This window comes from Calidris pugnax, unplaced genomic scaffold, assembly GCF_001431845.1.
Source record: "Calidris pugnax isolate Ruff unplaced genomic scaffold, ASM143184v1 scaffold418, whole genome shotgun sequence".
Classification (NCBI taxonomy): domain Eukaryota; kingdom Metazoa; phylum Chordata; class Aves; order Charadriiformes; family Scolopacidae; genus Calidris; species Calidris pugnax.
Genome location: NW_015091199.1, coordinates 6374 through 20987, shown reverse-complemented (window position 1 = coordinate 20987; position 14614 = coordinate 6374). Strand labels below are relative to the sequence as shown.

Here is a 14614-nt window from a genome sequence, read left to right as displayed (position 1 = left end):
CCGGCAAAGGCTGCCGGGTACTTCCGGCGGCGGGGAGGAAATCGGGGGGGCGGGGAGGGGGGTTACGGGTAGCGGGTTCGTTGGGAGCGCTTTGGGAGGTGCTGGGTTGGCAGGGGTTGGTGGCTTTTTCTGTGTATTTGATTTTGGTGGTTTTTTGGTTTTTTTTGGGGGGGGGGGGTTTTTGTTTTTTTGGTTTTTTTTTTTTTTTTAAATGCAGCTTCCCAAGAAGCGCGGGGGGCGGGGGGAGAGGGAGGCGCAAACTCTGGCAGCATCCTGAAGGCAGAGGTGGGAAAGGGCCGGGTTTGGTGTCCTGCTGTCCGAGCCTGCCCCCGTCATGTCGGGGGGCTGCTGAGGGGGATGAGCAGAAGCCAGGATTAAACCCCGCGGCGGTGAGTGCTCCAGGTCACCCCCGGCCTCGCCCGGGGTGGAATGCCCCGCTGGAGACCGGTGGGACCCCCGTACGGGCGATCCCTCTCTCGGTGATTAGGGCACCCTGGATTAGGGTGAAAGAGGCTGTTTTAAACGATTTAAGTGTCGGGAAGGCTTTGAAACCAGACCTCGGTTGTTCCATGCCGTTCTCTAACCGCTAAAGTGCGTTAAAGAGGTGTGAAGGAGGGAGGACAAACCCGACGATGTGAGCTGGGGGCTCGCCGGCCCTTCGGGAGGGGACGGGCTCTTCTCTCCGGATCCCCGACGGCGGGGACAGTCCCTGAGCCGGCTGATCCGGAGCTGCTGATCTGCAGCGCTTTCCATCTCGGGGATGGTAGAGCTGGAAGTGTCCTGTGTCAGGGCAGCGATTCTGCCAGAGCTCCTGCTTTTCTCTATCTTGCCGATTTTCCTTTTTTTTTTTTTTTTTTTTTTTTTTTTTTTTTTTGTCTCAAAGTGTGACTATCGTCATGCTTTGAGTTCAGAGGGGGTCAAAGTAGAGCTTTTCAAATCTCCCTGGAGAAGTCTGTCTGTTTCTCCACTGTCTAAAGAACGAGAGGAGACGAATCTTTTGGCTGTAAGTGTTTGCCGTTGGGCTGCACTTGCTTTTCTAGGAATCCAGCGTTCACCCCGTGAGCTCTGATGGACGAACTGGGCTCGGGATGCCGAAACCCGTGGTTATTTTTTGCAACAGTTGAACTAGGCTTTCACCACTTCCTACCTAATGGAGGAAACTCGGGGTAGCGCCCGGGCACTTGGTGGGCTGTCGGGGTGTAAAGGTGAGTAGTTTTTACTGAGGTTTTTTTTTCTGTACAGATTCTTTATTGATATGGATAACCTCTCCTCACTTCTTGCTGCTTAGTCAGAGGCACGGGGCGTACTCTGAGACTGACCAGAGTTGGAGTAGCTAAACTAAGCCGTCCTCAAACTCGGGTGCTTTTTTCGGGATCTCATCTTTTCCTTGCGACCTTCATAGCTTCTCATTATAGATACAGGTGGTATAAAAGGCAACTTAGTTGTACATCTGTGGTAGCAGTGCAATGCTACAATGCTTAAGGATTTGCCAACGCTACCCACCACTCGGTAGTAGCTGCATTTCATCAGAATGAGAATTTCACACGGACTGGATTTGAGTAAGTAACAACTCTTCCAACGTGTAGGTTATCCTGGATTCTTTACCTATTTCTTTGTGTACCTCAGATCTCTGGCATTGTGGGACCATTTATTCCAGCTGCTGCTTGGTGGATATAGAAACAATGCAGACCACAGGAAAAGGAACACCGTATCCTCTGTCCTTGACGTCAGTGCTTGTCATCTCAGTAACAGCTGCTTTACTGATTTAAACATCCTACTACATTTTACAGCAAGTTTATCTTAGACCCTAGCATGGCTGTAAAAAAATAAAAATATTAAAATAAAACGGTGCTCTTTTTGCTGACATCGGCATAATATTTTCATCCCTATGAATATGGCATATGGAATATGGAATTCCTCCAGAGAAGATCTACTTATTCAGGTAAGTGGATTAATTTAGCAAGCGGATGAATCGGGAAAAAAAAACAAAAACAAAAACAAAACAAAACCAACACAACAACAGCAAAAAACTTCACAAACCCAAAACCTGTCCTACTTAAACACCTCTTGTCCTGGACTCCCGTGAAGATAGTGTGATGAATTTGGTGATAGAAGATCTGTCCTGGTATCTTCCTATCCATGAGTCAAAACGTCCACCTCTACCCGAACCTTCGTTTCTTTTATTACACAAATTAAAACAAGCTGCCAGAATACTCCAGTGAACTCGGAGGACGGGAACATGTTTCCAGATTAACTTGGCAAAAATACTGCCTTGTGGAGTCTTTTTCCTCGATCCTCTGTTATCCAAAAGATCGATTCTGCTGCCTGCACCTGGAAGAAGTTGTCGACTGCTGTTCTACGTGGCAGGATAGTTTTATCTCTGCCTGTTTACCTCCGGTCGATGGTAGAGACAGCGCGAGACTGCAGAAGATCCGTGTGTAGACCTAAACAATGGAAGAGAATTACAAAACCTGTGTGGGCGTTGTGAATGCGATAGGGATGTGCTAATGGACTTAGTAAGTCCGAGTGTCAATTAAGCAGCAGTTTCTGCCAGAGGTCCCTTACGCAGTTTCCCGTGGGCTGCTCTCCTCGAGAGCAGCGCTGGAAGGAGAGACCACTCTTCATCTTCAAAGGCTGAGCTTGCACAAGGATTTGGGATATGAAACGCGGTTTTTCTGATTGCCTTCCTCGGGGAGAAAACCCCGTCACTGGGCGCCATAAGGGAATGCAGGTAAGTTACAAAGGCGCAGTAAGAAGAGTTCATCTTTGCGTTTTGATGGCATAGGCCATAAAATAATGGCATCGGGGACAGATCTGGACTCAAGACATCACTGCTGTTCCCGGACAGCCTGGCCACCTTCAGCGGCGGATTTCTATAGGAACCGGCGGCGCTGTGGAATGCCAAAAGGTCAGTAGACACAATCGTATTCAATGATCTTTTGAACTGTGGTCTGTGAATATGAACTGCAGAGGTAACGGCAGAAATTGCTCTCATCTTCAGTCCGGCTGCGGGAAGTGCGGTGGCCGCGGGGCCGGTGTGCGGCAGCCCGGCTGCCTGCGGGGGCCCGGGGCAGGTGATGGTAAATGTGGACGAGAGCTGTGCGCGGCAGATCTTGTCTTGACGCTTCAAATGGTGGTAGAAAATCCCCCCACAGCAGCGTACTCGGCTTTGCCATGGCAGGGATGAGGGGGACGGTACCATTTGGTGAGGGGTCTAGAGGAGAGGCTAAAGGAACTGGGCATTTTTACTTTAGACAATAGGAGGCTGTGGGGAGACCTCATTGCCCTATTCAATTACGTGAAAGGAGGTTGTAGAGAGGTGGGGGTTGGCCTCTTCTCCCAAGGGAATAATGACAGGAGCAGAGGAAATGGTCTGAAGTTGCGGCAGGGGAGATTTAGATTAGATATTAGAAAGAATTACTTTACTGAAAGAGTGGTCAGGCACTGGAACAGCCTGCCCAGGGAGGTTGTGGAGTCACCATCTCCGGAGGTATTTAAGAAATGTGTAGATGTGGCACCTCAGGGCATGCTCTAGTGACCGACACTGTAGGGTTTTTTGTGTGTGTATGGTTGGACTCGGTGATCTCAGAGGTCCTTTCCAACCATGACGTTTCTGTGATTTATTCCAGTATCCTGCGATACTGACAAAAGGCTAGCACGGATGGAGAGCACAGATAGCAGAAATAAACTCCTCCCTGTCTCATTTAAAGGGAGGATCTCCCCCATGACACGGCTCTCCTACTTCCTCCCAAGGGACTGGAGTCACCACGCGTGTTTACTGCGTCCTCCTCTTACCTGTGCCCTCCCTTTTGTCCTCCGGCTCCGTGTAGAGGGAAATGCGGAGTGATCTGTGTTTCTCATAATCTGCTCTCCTTCTACGTCCCGTTTCCGCTCAGCTTCTCACAGCAGGGTGGTCACTTGCGCCGTCAGCAGAGCTGATGGGTAAGAGGGAGTATCTCCTGTGGAGCTGTCGCCGAACCATTTGACCCTCCTGTTCCCTCAGAGGGATCCTGTGGGTGGGAACCCAGCAACCGAAAGAAGGGGGTCTATTTCTCTGTTTTTCCCTTTCTTTCTACCCTCAGTTCTTAGAAGACTTGCTCACAGAACGCCCTCACCCTGGTGGCTTGGTTACAAACCACTTCTAGATATATTTTGTTGCAAGAAATGTATAGAACACGCAGTTTGGAAACACTTCAATTAAACCCCAAGGTTTCTAGTAGAGGAACCCAAATCAGGCTCATCTTGAGACCTGTCCCAATAATTGAAGTATATGTTCAATATAATTTATGGCGAGACCATTTTACTAGGAAAATAAGCTTGAAGTTTTTTTTGGCCACTTGAACTGATGACAGGGGCTACAAATCAAGATGAGAAGAGGTAACAGTAAACACCGGTCGGAAAAAAAAAAAAAAAAGCACCTCCGAAAAGAATTAAAAGTTCGATGGGATTTTCCTGGCTGTTTTAACCAAAGGAAAAAAAATTCAGGCCTCAAAATCAGTTGTAGTTAATCAAAAGCGCTGTGTTTGAGAAAAACTGGCATAAGGGGGCTCTGCGAAGAAGTGGGGGAGAATCATATGGACATTTCCTAAACCAATGCAATGAAAATGCGCGGGATAAACTATTCGGCAACAAAGTGGAAAGAAATGAATTGCATGGAATGGAAAACGGCAGAGATGAAGCAAAGCAGGGCGATTTGCAGAGAACCTTGAGAGGCAATTCTTCCAGAGCGCCACATGATGCCGCTCTGACCTAATAAATGTATTATAAAAGCGGGGGAAGGGCTGGGAAAGACCTTCCGGTGCGCATAAAAAAAAGAACGCATACGAGAAAAAGAGCAGCGGAGAAGAAGATGTGCAGCCCCTGAGGAAGGATTTACTGTTCAGTGCTCAGATAAAATCGTTTTAGTACAAAGATCTGTAACGACGCGGTGAGGAGAAAAGGACTTGATGACAGCGATGGGCTCTTGTGGACCACCCCGTCAGTGTTGGGGTGCCGTGTTGCGGGCGGTGGTGCTGGTGGAGGCGGCGTGTTCGTTGGTGGTTGGTCAGGTGCGGTACTCGGTGCCGGAGGAAGCCAAGGCCGGGACGGTGGTGGGCCGTCTGGCGCAGGACCTGGGCCTGGAGGCGGTGGATGGGGAGGGTGGTCGGCTGCGCCTGGTGTCGCCGGGCCGCGGGTGGAGCGTGGAGGTGAGCGGGGCGAGCGGGGCGCTGGTGGTGAGCTCGCGGCTGGACCGGGAGGAGCTGTGCGGGAAGAGCGCGCCGTGCGCCCTGCGGCTGGAGGTGCTGGTGGAGCGGCCGCTGCGCGTCTTCCACGTGGAGCTGGAGGTGACCGACATCAACGACAACGCCCCGGTCTTCCCCGCCGCCCGAAAAAACCTCAGCATCGCGGAATCGTCTCTGCCGGGTTCTCGTTTCCCGCTGGAGGGCGCGTCGGATGCAGATGTGGGCGCCAACGCGCAGCTCTCCTACACACTCAGCCCAAACGAGCACTTCTCTCTGGATATACAAAAATCGAATGTGCGAAACCTTGTACCCGATCTGATTTTAACGAATCCGCTGGACCGCGAGACGTTGCCTGTGCACCGGTTGGTGTTGACGGCGAGTGACGGGGGCCGTCCGTCGCTGACGGGCACGATGGAGCTGGTGATCTCGGTGCTGGACGCCAACGACAACGCGCCCCAGTTCAACCAGTCGGTGTATAAAGTGCAGTTGCCGGAGAACGCTGCGGAGGGGACGCTGGTGGTGCGTGTGAACGCCACGGATGCGGACGAGGGAATAAACAGTGAGGTGACCTACAGAGCAACTAACTTCTTTCCGCCGAGTGGAAAAGACGTGATCACTGTGAATCCGCAGACGGGTGAGATCCGTCTCACGGGCGCCCTGGACTTTGAAGAAGTCAGTATATTTGATTTTCGTATTGAAGCGACAGACAAAGGGACGCCCCCGTTATCGAGTCACTGCAGCGTGGAGCTGGAGGTGCTGGACGTGAACGACAACGCGCCGGAGGTGTGGGTGACGTCGCTGTCGGTGCCGGTGCCGGAGGACGCGTCGTTGGGGACGGTGGTGGCGCTGCTGAGCGTGTCGGACGGCGACTCGGGGGCGAACGGTCGGGTGCGGTGCGCGGTGTGGCCGGCGTCGCCGTTCGGTCTGGTGTCGAGGTTCGCGGGGTCGTACTCGCTGGTGCTGCGGGAGGCGCTGGACCGGGAGCGGGTGTCGGAGTACGAGGTGGAGGTGCGCGCGGAGGACGGCGGGTCGCCGCCGCTGCGCGCCAGGCGCGGGGTGCGCGTGCCGGTGTCGGACGTGAACGACAACGCGCCGTCGTTCCTGCAGGCCGTGTACACGGTGCTGGCGCGGGAGAACAACGCGGCGGGCGCGGAGCTGGGGCGCGTGTGGGCGCGGGACCCGGACGAGGCGGGCAACGGTCGCGTGAGCTACTCGCTGTGGGAGGGCGGCGTCGGGGGCGCGTCGGCGTCGTCGGGGTGGCGCGCGGCGTCGAGCTACGTGTCGGTGGAGGCGGAGAGCGGTCGGGTGTGGGCGCTGCAGCCGCTGGACTACGAGGAGGTGCAGGTGCTGCAGTTCGAGGTGCGTGCGGTGGACGCGGGGGATCCGCCGCTGAGCGGCAACGCCACGGTGCAGGTGTTCGTGGTGGACGAGAACGACAACGCGCCGGCGCTGCTGCCGTCGTCGGTGGGCGGTGGCTGGGGCGGCTCGTCGTCGGTGGAGGCGGAGGCGGTGGAGGCGGGGTCGCTGTGGGCGTGGGCGTCGTGGGGCGCGCCGGCGGGTCAGGTGGTGGCGAAGATCCGTGCGGTGGACGCGGACTCGGGCTACAACGCGTGGCTGCGGTACGAGTTGTGGGAGCCGCGTGGGAAGGGCCCGTTCCGCGTGGGTCTGTACAGCGGCGAGGTGACGACGTCGCGGGCGCTGGAGGAGGCGGACGGTCCGCGTCAGAGGCTGGTGATCGTGGTGCGGGACCACGGGGAGCCGTCGCGCTCGGCCACGGCCACGCTGAGCGTGTCGCTGGTGGAGGGCGGCGAGGCAGCGGCGGCGGCGTCGGGGGGCTCTTCGTCGTCGTCGTCGTCGTCGTCGGGTCTGCGTCCGTGGTCGGGGTCGGAGGGCGTTGGGTCGTCGTCGGGAGCGTCGTCGACGAACGTGTGGCTGGTGGTGGCGATCTGCGCGGTGTCGAGCGTGTTCCTGCTGGCGGTGGTGCTGTACGGGGCGTCGCGGTGGGCGCCGCGGGCGGCCGTGCTGTCGGGGGCCGGTCCGGCGACGCTGGTGTGCGCCAGCGAAGTGGGGAGCTGGTCGTACTCGCAGCGCCAGAGCCGGAGCCTGTGCGTGGCGGAGGGCGCGGGCAAGAGCGACCTGATGGTTTTCAGCCCCAACTTCCCGCCGCCGCCCGGCCCCGCGGCGAAGGAGACGCAGCCGGAGCCGCCCGCTCTGCTGGACACGGTCAGTGCCCGCCCGTTATCGCCTCTCGCCCCTTCCCCCGACCCCTCCTCCCTCCTCCTCGCCCTCGTGTGCCTTGTGTCCCCGGGCAGTCGCTGTTGGGAGTCGGGCTGCGTGGGCGGGTCGGGCGGTGGGTGGGTGGGAGTTTGTCGGGTGCTTAAGGATGTGAATGGCACCTTTGCATCTGCCTTTGTGTCCTTGCCGAAGTCCCCCGCCTCCTGCTTAGCGGGATAAGATATAAATGTTTGACCCACCCCGCAGCAGGCAGGGTCCACAGCTGAGAGTTGCTGCTGTGGGTGTGAGTTGTGTTTCTGTAGAGTAAAATCACTGCCGATTGCCATGGGAGGTGCCGAGCTGTCAGCTTTCAGACGCCCTGGCTTTGCTCGGTGTGGCATTCCGGCCGGAGCTTGCTTACGGTTTGAAGACACGCAGTGTGTGGTGATGACGTTGTTCCAGGCACTCTTTATTGCCGTATGACTTTTGACTGCTGACCTTGCTGGTATTACCTGTGGTTGTTTTTCTCTGTCGTCCTCTTCTTTCATTCTGCTCAGTAATAGACTTCTGGACAATTGTGACTTCTCAGGGATTTTCTCTTCCTGTGCTGCAATTTCTCCATTTTGTTTGACCCACCGGGATCGTTATGAACGTTGGGAAGTCGTTTTGGGCTTTTCCAGTGTTCTTTTTCCAAATCTGTTGTAGCCCTAGTTCACGTTATGTCTAGACAAGGGAGTATGACCCAAGGTGTTTGAAAACGGGACATTTCTTTTCCTTCTCCCTCTCCCCTACCCGGTTTCTGAACTCGTGTTCCTGGCTGGACTGTTGGCTTGATGTGCACTGACCTGTTTTCATGTTCTTTCAGTATTTCAATAGTCACATTGTTCTTACAAACTCGTTGGAAATTCTCTTGTCAACCACAAACTCCCCCTCTCAACCAAATCATGCTACACAGTAGATATCATCTGCTGGATTGGTGTTATGGTCAACGTGTGGGTTGGTGTCTCTCTGAGCATGAAATCAGTGTCCATTGCCATTAGAGTGGTCCTGACGTGACCTCTGGAAAGAGTGTTGTTCTCAGGTCTGTAACATTTGCAGCTGAGAGAGTTGAAGCGTTGCTCAACTGGAGAGGTCAGTAGCAGAGGGTCTGCTGACACCATGTATAGGATACACCTGTATGTTTCTTAGGGTGCTCTCATTGAAGGGAAGGGTAAGCACAAGTCAGATCGAGCACTGAGGTGGGAAAGGGAATTGTGGCATGTCCCAGAGGTGAACGTGGCAGTGGCATGAAGTAGGGCCAGGGCATTTTTTGATACACAACGTAACAGAGGGAAAGACTTGTGTGTGGGAACTGGAAATCCTTGGGAAGCCAATGGGCCATGTCATACCACAAGAATGGGAGATGATGTGCTTGTGTTGAGAACACATGTCCCATAGCGGGGAATGGAGGATGCCCAGAGGAAAGCATGAGGCAGAATAGGCGCAGAGTGTTCTTGCCCATGATCTTATTTAGGCTCCCAAGTGCCTGGATGTGGAGGCCTTCCCGATGCTGAGATAGAACATGATATTGAAATGCTCACAATGTCTTTTGTGTTTCTGAATATCTCCCTCCAGAGACAGTCCCTTGTGCTGCTGATGGCCTGATGTAGGAAATGTGTAAGATGGGGTGACATGCAGACTGCGGATACTCTGTGATGCACCTTTTCCCTTTTGTTTTGGGAAAGGTGTAGTGGGTGTGTTGCACTTCAGTCTGCTGTCCCTGTCTAGTGGTGGGCATCTGTAGTAGCTTTCACTGCTGTGGATGTTGCCATGGTCAGAGGAGCAATGAAAATGCTCCTGCTCAGGAGAGATTTGAAGGCGATGTGAGGACATAGGTGTAATCTTTGTGCACTCGGCTTCCCCTACTTTTTCACTTGCACAGTCAGCTTCAGTACAGATGCTGCGTCCACTTTTCCTAGTTTACTCACTTGGTTGCATGCACATCCATGCAAACCCTGCAGAGCAGCCCAACCCTCTTTTTCTACGGCATGAATTCTCCTACTGAGTCACATCGTAAGTGTGCTGATGCTTTGGCCTTTGGTGTGTGGTTCTCTTGAAGAATGAACTCTGTGCAGAATAGGATCTGAGGTGTCACAGCTCTAATCACAGCATCCTTAAGAACTCTTAATGTGCAGCTCTGTGGTGTTTCCACCTGAGATTGCTGAAAAGGCAAAAGGATTCAGGGTGTAGCTAAGGCAACAGGGAAGAGGCTGCCAGAGGCTGTGTGGCTTTGCAGCCTTGCATATATTCTGTGTTCCAATCAGGAGGGAAAGTGAGGATTTGCAAAGGTCTGGCTCATGCTCAGAGCAGGGTTTAGAGCTGGGCACGATTTTGGGGTTGAGTAATGTCTGAGTGTTTTGGCAGTGATCCTAGAAGTGTTACCATATGGGGCCTGGGTACATGTCATGGGTAGGGTGACTTTGAGTGAGCAAGAGTCTTCCCTGATGGAAATGGAGATGCTGGGTAGAACATGTTCCGTGTCCTTGGGGAAGGCCTGGAGAAAGTGTGTTTAGCTGTGGAGATGCCATTTCCCAGTTCTTGGCATAGAGGATGCCAGTAGAAATCCTTGAGAAGAGGCCTGGTGCACAATGCTGTTCTCCCCGAATCCTCTCAGGATCTCCACAAGTTTTACACACCTTGCAAGCTGTTGTTCACTGTGATATTACTGTTTGTGAAGACAACTGCCATATGTGCCTTTAATCACTTGTTTTTGATGTGGAATGTTGGTAGTTATACAGAAGCTTTTTGAAATGTGGGTGATGCTGCCATCCTTCTCTGAACCTTCCTCGGTTGTGTCTCAGGTCTTTGCCTCTTGAGGGAGGCAAAGAAGTGGTCTCTGTCTTCAGGATGTTGGTAAACCTGGTGTTTCAATACAGCAGAATGGGATCCTTTGGTTTCTTTCTCTGCTTTCACCAAAAGCGCCCACAGTTTGCCTCAGTAGAGATGATGTGTCCTGTTGTTATGCTTAACTCGTTCAGGTGGGTGCACATACACCGCAAAACCTGCCCAACAGCCCAGCTCTGGTTTTGTCAGGTACAAATTCTCCCACCCAGTTGACACTATGGTGTGGGTTCTGCATTTGATGTGATTTTCTCAAAGAATAAAATCTGTGCAGACAGGAATCAGGGCAGTCAAGCTGTAATCACAGATTCTTTAAATTCCAATGCAGAGCTCTGGAGTTTCCACTGGAGGCTGCTGAATAGTCACAAAACATTCTGGGTGACGTTCAGACATCTGGGAAGAGTCTGTCAGACACTGTGATGTTTTGCAGTCCTCCGTACGTTCTTTGTGCTGTTGTTTGTGAGGGAAGGTGAGGATGTGCAAAGGCCTGGGTCATGTTGAGAGTGGGGTTTAGAATGGGAGCATGTCATGAGCTGAAGCTGGGTACTGGGGCAATGATCTTGTGTGTGGTTGAGGTAGGACTGAGCCTGTCTTGTGGGGAGTGTGTCCTTGAGTGGGGAAGGGTCTTGCCTGAGATGCCGGTTAGAACATGGTGTGTCTCACTGTGGAAGAGCTGTAGAATGTCCCCTTAGCTGGAGATGCCATTTCCCCAGGTGTGAGACAGAGGATGCCAGTAGAAGACCTTAAGAAGAGGCCCTGCAAGCAGTGGCATTTGCCTTGGGTACTCTCAGGGCTTTCAGAATTTCTGCATATCCTCATGCCCTGTTATTCTCTCCTTTCATTTCAATACAGTGGGATGGGATCCTTTGGGTTTTTTCCCCCTATATTACAAAAAACTCCTACCTTTCTCTTTTTCCTTCTCTCACTTTGGCAATGTGTTGGTAACAGTGGCTGAGGTGTAGAGTGCAGAACTGTGGCATCTGTCAAGTAGCGGGTGTTTGGGCTGTTTGTTGTCTGTTTGGAGGATGGCTTTTCCACTGTCTTGACGTGAGGTTATTGTTTAGAGAATGTCCTTAATTTTTGGGTCTCCCTCCTCCTTTCCTTGTGACAGAGGTCTCTAAGGGAGCACTGTGCTCTCTCCAGCTGTCCTGGTTTGAGGAAAAACAGAACCAACCAAAATTAGTCATTTTACTTTTTAACTCAGCCTCTTCTAACTCTCTGAAATTAACAGTGTATTGTGGAGGGAACTGTTCATTCTCAGGGTGATCAGACCTGTGTTTATAGTCAATGCCAAGGAATGGTGTGCAGAGAGGCTCTTGCTTATACGTATTGTTGTAAGAGCCAAGGTCATCTACTTTCTTTATTTGCCAGGCTGGAGGGTCGGAAAGAGAAAAGTGTGGAGGGGTCCCACCCGCAGGGAGGGGTGGACAGGAGAGGTGACCCAAAAACAGATCAAGAGGGGTTTTCCATCCCCTCTGCCATGCTCTGTCTAAAAGCTAAGGGATCAGAGGTTCAGCCCTCTTTCTGTAATGGCTGCTGTCCGAGGAGGACTCTTTCTGTTTGTCTGCCTTTGATCCCAATCTCTGAGTTCCTAACTCCAGATCCTGAATCCAATTCCCATTCCTGGCTGAGTCCAGTTTGGGACTTTCCCGGTGACTGTTGTTGATGTCCTCCTGGGAGCCTGGTATGGTTTTGTATATATTATATCTATTTCTATTGTTTCCTTTTCATTGTATTATTAATATTTCATTAAAGCAGTTTTGTTCCCTCTAAACTCCTAAATCACTTCATCTTTCGTCCTCGTCTCCTTGGAGGAAGAGGTAGGAGGAGAGCATCTGTTTCCTGTCATGAGACAATTTGGTCTAAACAACAATACCAGCGTTTTCAAGGCTTTTCCAGAACGTAAGTAATTTATTTTTTTTCCTGTGCAACTTCCCCAGGAATCTCTGATAATGTTAACTGAAAATGTTCCTTAAAATCAATTCTCCCTTCCTGAAAAAGTTTTTGATTTTGATGAACGAACTGGTGATTGTACAGGTGAGTTGCTCAACAGGATGAGTACTTCTGTTCCGGTTTAGTCAGGCTATTTTCATGTTGGACTGACCCGTGTTGCCTGCATTGTTATTAATGCCTGTCGGTCTGGAGCAGCAAAGCACCACTGCCTGCTCTCATTTTCCTGCTGCTTCCAGACACAGCTTGAGCAAGTGGCAGCAAGGACCGAGGGAGGAGGGACCCTAATGGATTTCACTGAGTGGATGTGTTGGGTGATGAGGGGATGTTGTGAGTGAAAATGTTGTGATGTTACTTTGGTTGCTTTTGTTTGGCTGTGTGGCAGGTGGCTCATGCTGATGAAGGAGAGGTGTTCTGTGGGACCACAATGCATTTCTTTGAGTGGCTGTGTCAGGCGTCAGTGGGGATGTGCTCAGTAAAAATGCCATGTGTTATCCTCATGTTCTTTGTTAGGCTGTTAGGGTTGAGCATGCTATTCTGAGGGGACTGATCCCCCTGTTTCCCGAGGCTGTTGGTGTGTTGTTCTGTCAGTGCATTCCTGCCTGAAAGGGAAAGGAAGAGCTTTTTTTCCAGCGTGCAGGTGGAAAAATGAGGCTGGAAAAATCAAAGTATAGAAAGAGTGGTCGGGAGCTGTGTCATATGATTCGTTGTGTTATTTGCTGGGTTCCTTGAGATGGCTGGTATGCCGAAGAGTGTGTTCTTCTTCCAGAAGATAAGGGGAGCTGCAGATTCATATAGAGGAGAAGGATGGAAGGTGATATGGAAGAGGAATGAGAGCTCTTGCCAAAGGGCATGTCCGTGGTTAGTGGCGACCACGGTGTAGACATTTTAAAAAACTTTGAAAATGGAAAAAGAACAGAAGATACAAGGAGGGAAGGAGAAGAGTAAGGGAAGCAAGGCTCAGGCGGGTCAGAAAACCAAAAAAAAAAAAAACTGAAACGGGAATATGAGAGAGGAAGGAAGATGAAAAGGCAAAAGGGAAGGAAGGAATCTATGCAAGTAAGAACCAAGCAAAGAAGAAACAGAAAGGCAAAAAGAAGGAAGATACAGGAAAGAAGGAAGAGATGACGGAGATTACCAGGATGCATTGACATTACATTGACAGGATGAATGGAGTGGAGCACCTCAGCATTCTTAGTTCTCGGGTACGCCTTGTAAGTCTTGTTGAAAAGTGGTGAAGAGAAGGAATGAGAGCTCTTGTCTGAAGAGATGTCCATGGTGTAATGCGAGTTGGTGCAGACCTTTGTTAAACATTTTGGTTAAGGAGAGGAAGAAGGGAAGAGAGAACGTCTCGACTGTTTTTGTATAAACAGAAAAGATAAGGACGCAGAGATAAGGCCAGGCAGGGAAAGAGGGAAAGAGTGTAGGAAAGAGAAGACAGAAGAAAGTAGAAGGAGGAAAAGAAAGGACAGGATAAAAAGGGAGAAAGACACAGAGAGGAGGAAAGAGTGACAGAAGGGGAGGAATAAGACAAGGAGGGAATGTACGGAATGAAAAGGAAAGAAAGCAAGAAAAAAAAAAAAAAAAAAAGAGAAAGGAATGAAAGAAGATAGGATTGAGGAGAGCAGCGTGACGTCAATACCCCTGGCCTCTGAAGGGTCTTGGTCCCTAACAGCCCCCGTCTTGATTAGAGTACCGCCCTCTGGCGCTGATGGCCCGTAATTAGCGCTGATGGTTCGGTCTTTGACGGTCTCCGCCGCGGCGCCGGAGGCGACTGGGGAACTTAGAGTGGGGTAAAGAAGAGATAATGATGAAAAGAGAAGAGAAAGTGAAGGTGAGGATATCGTACAGCAGAGGAAGAACGAAAAGGAAATGAAGAGAAGAGCAGACACAAAAGGAGAAATGGGGAAAAAGAAGAGTAGAAAGTAGTGAAAGCGGGGGAAAAAGAGGGACTTGCAAAGGAAGAAAAAGAGAACGGAAGATTGAGAGATAACTGAAAGAAGAAAGAGAAGAAAGAAAGAGAAAGGAAGAACAAGGAAGACGGAGAGAAAGGGATCTATGGAAGCAAAGAGTAAGCAAACAAACGGAAAAAAATATAGGGAAAGCGAGAAAGAGGGTAAGAAGACAAAGAGAGGAGAAGAGGAGGAAGAGTCGAGGAAGGAGTGGAGTAGCCCGGGTCCGGAGGCAGAGCGGCTCCTGGGGAAGGTGTGAGGCGTCGTCGGAGCACACGGTGTCGCTGCAGGCTCAGAAACGGCGGCGGAGCGGCGAGGCGGCTCCGCCCCGGTGCGGCGGAGAGCCCGGCTGTGAGCGCGGGGGGGCGGCGCGGGGCGGGCAGGAGAGCCGGTGCG

The 14614-nt window shown here is 51.8% G+C and overlaps 1 pseudogene; it reads left to right on the top strand.

The window, feature by feature from the left end:
- The first annotated feature begins 4834 nt into the window (after positions 1 to 4834).
- LOC106898408 lies at positions 4835 to 9335 on the top strand (annotated as a pseudogene).
- Positions 9336 to 14614: the final 5279 nt, after the last annotated feature.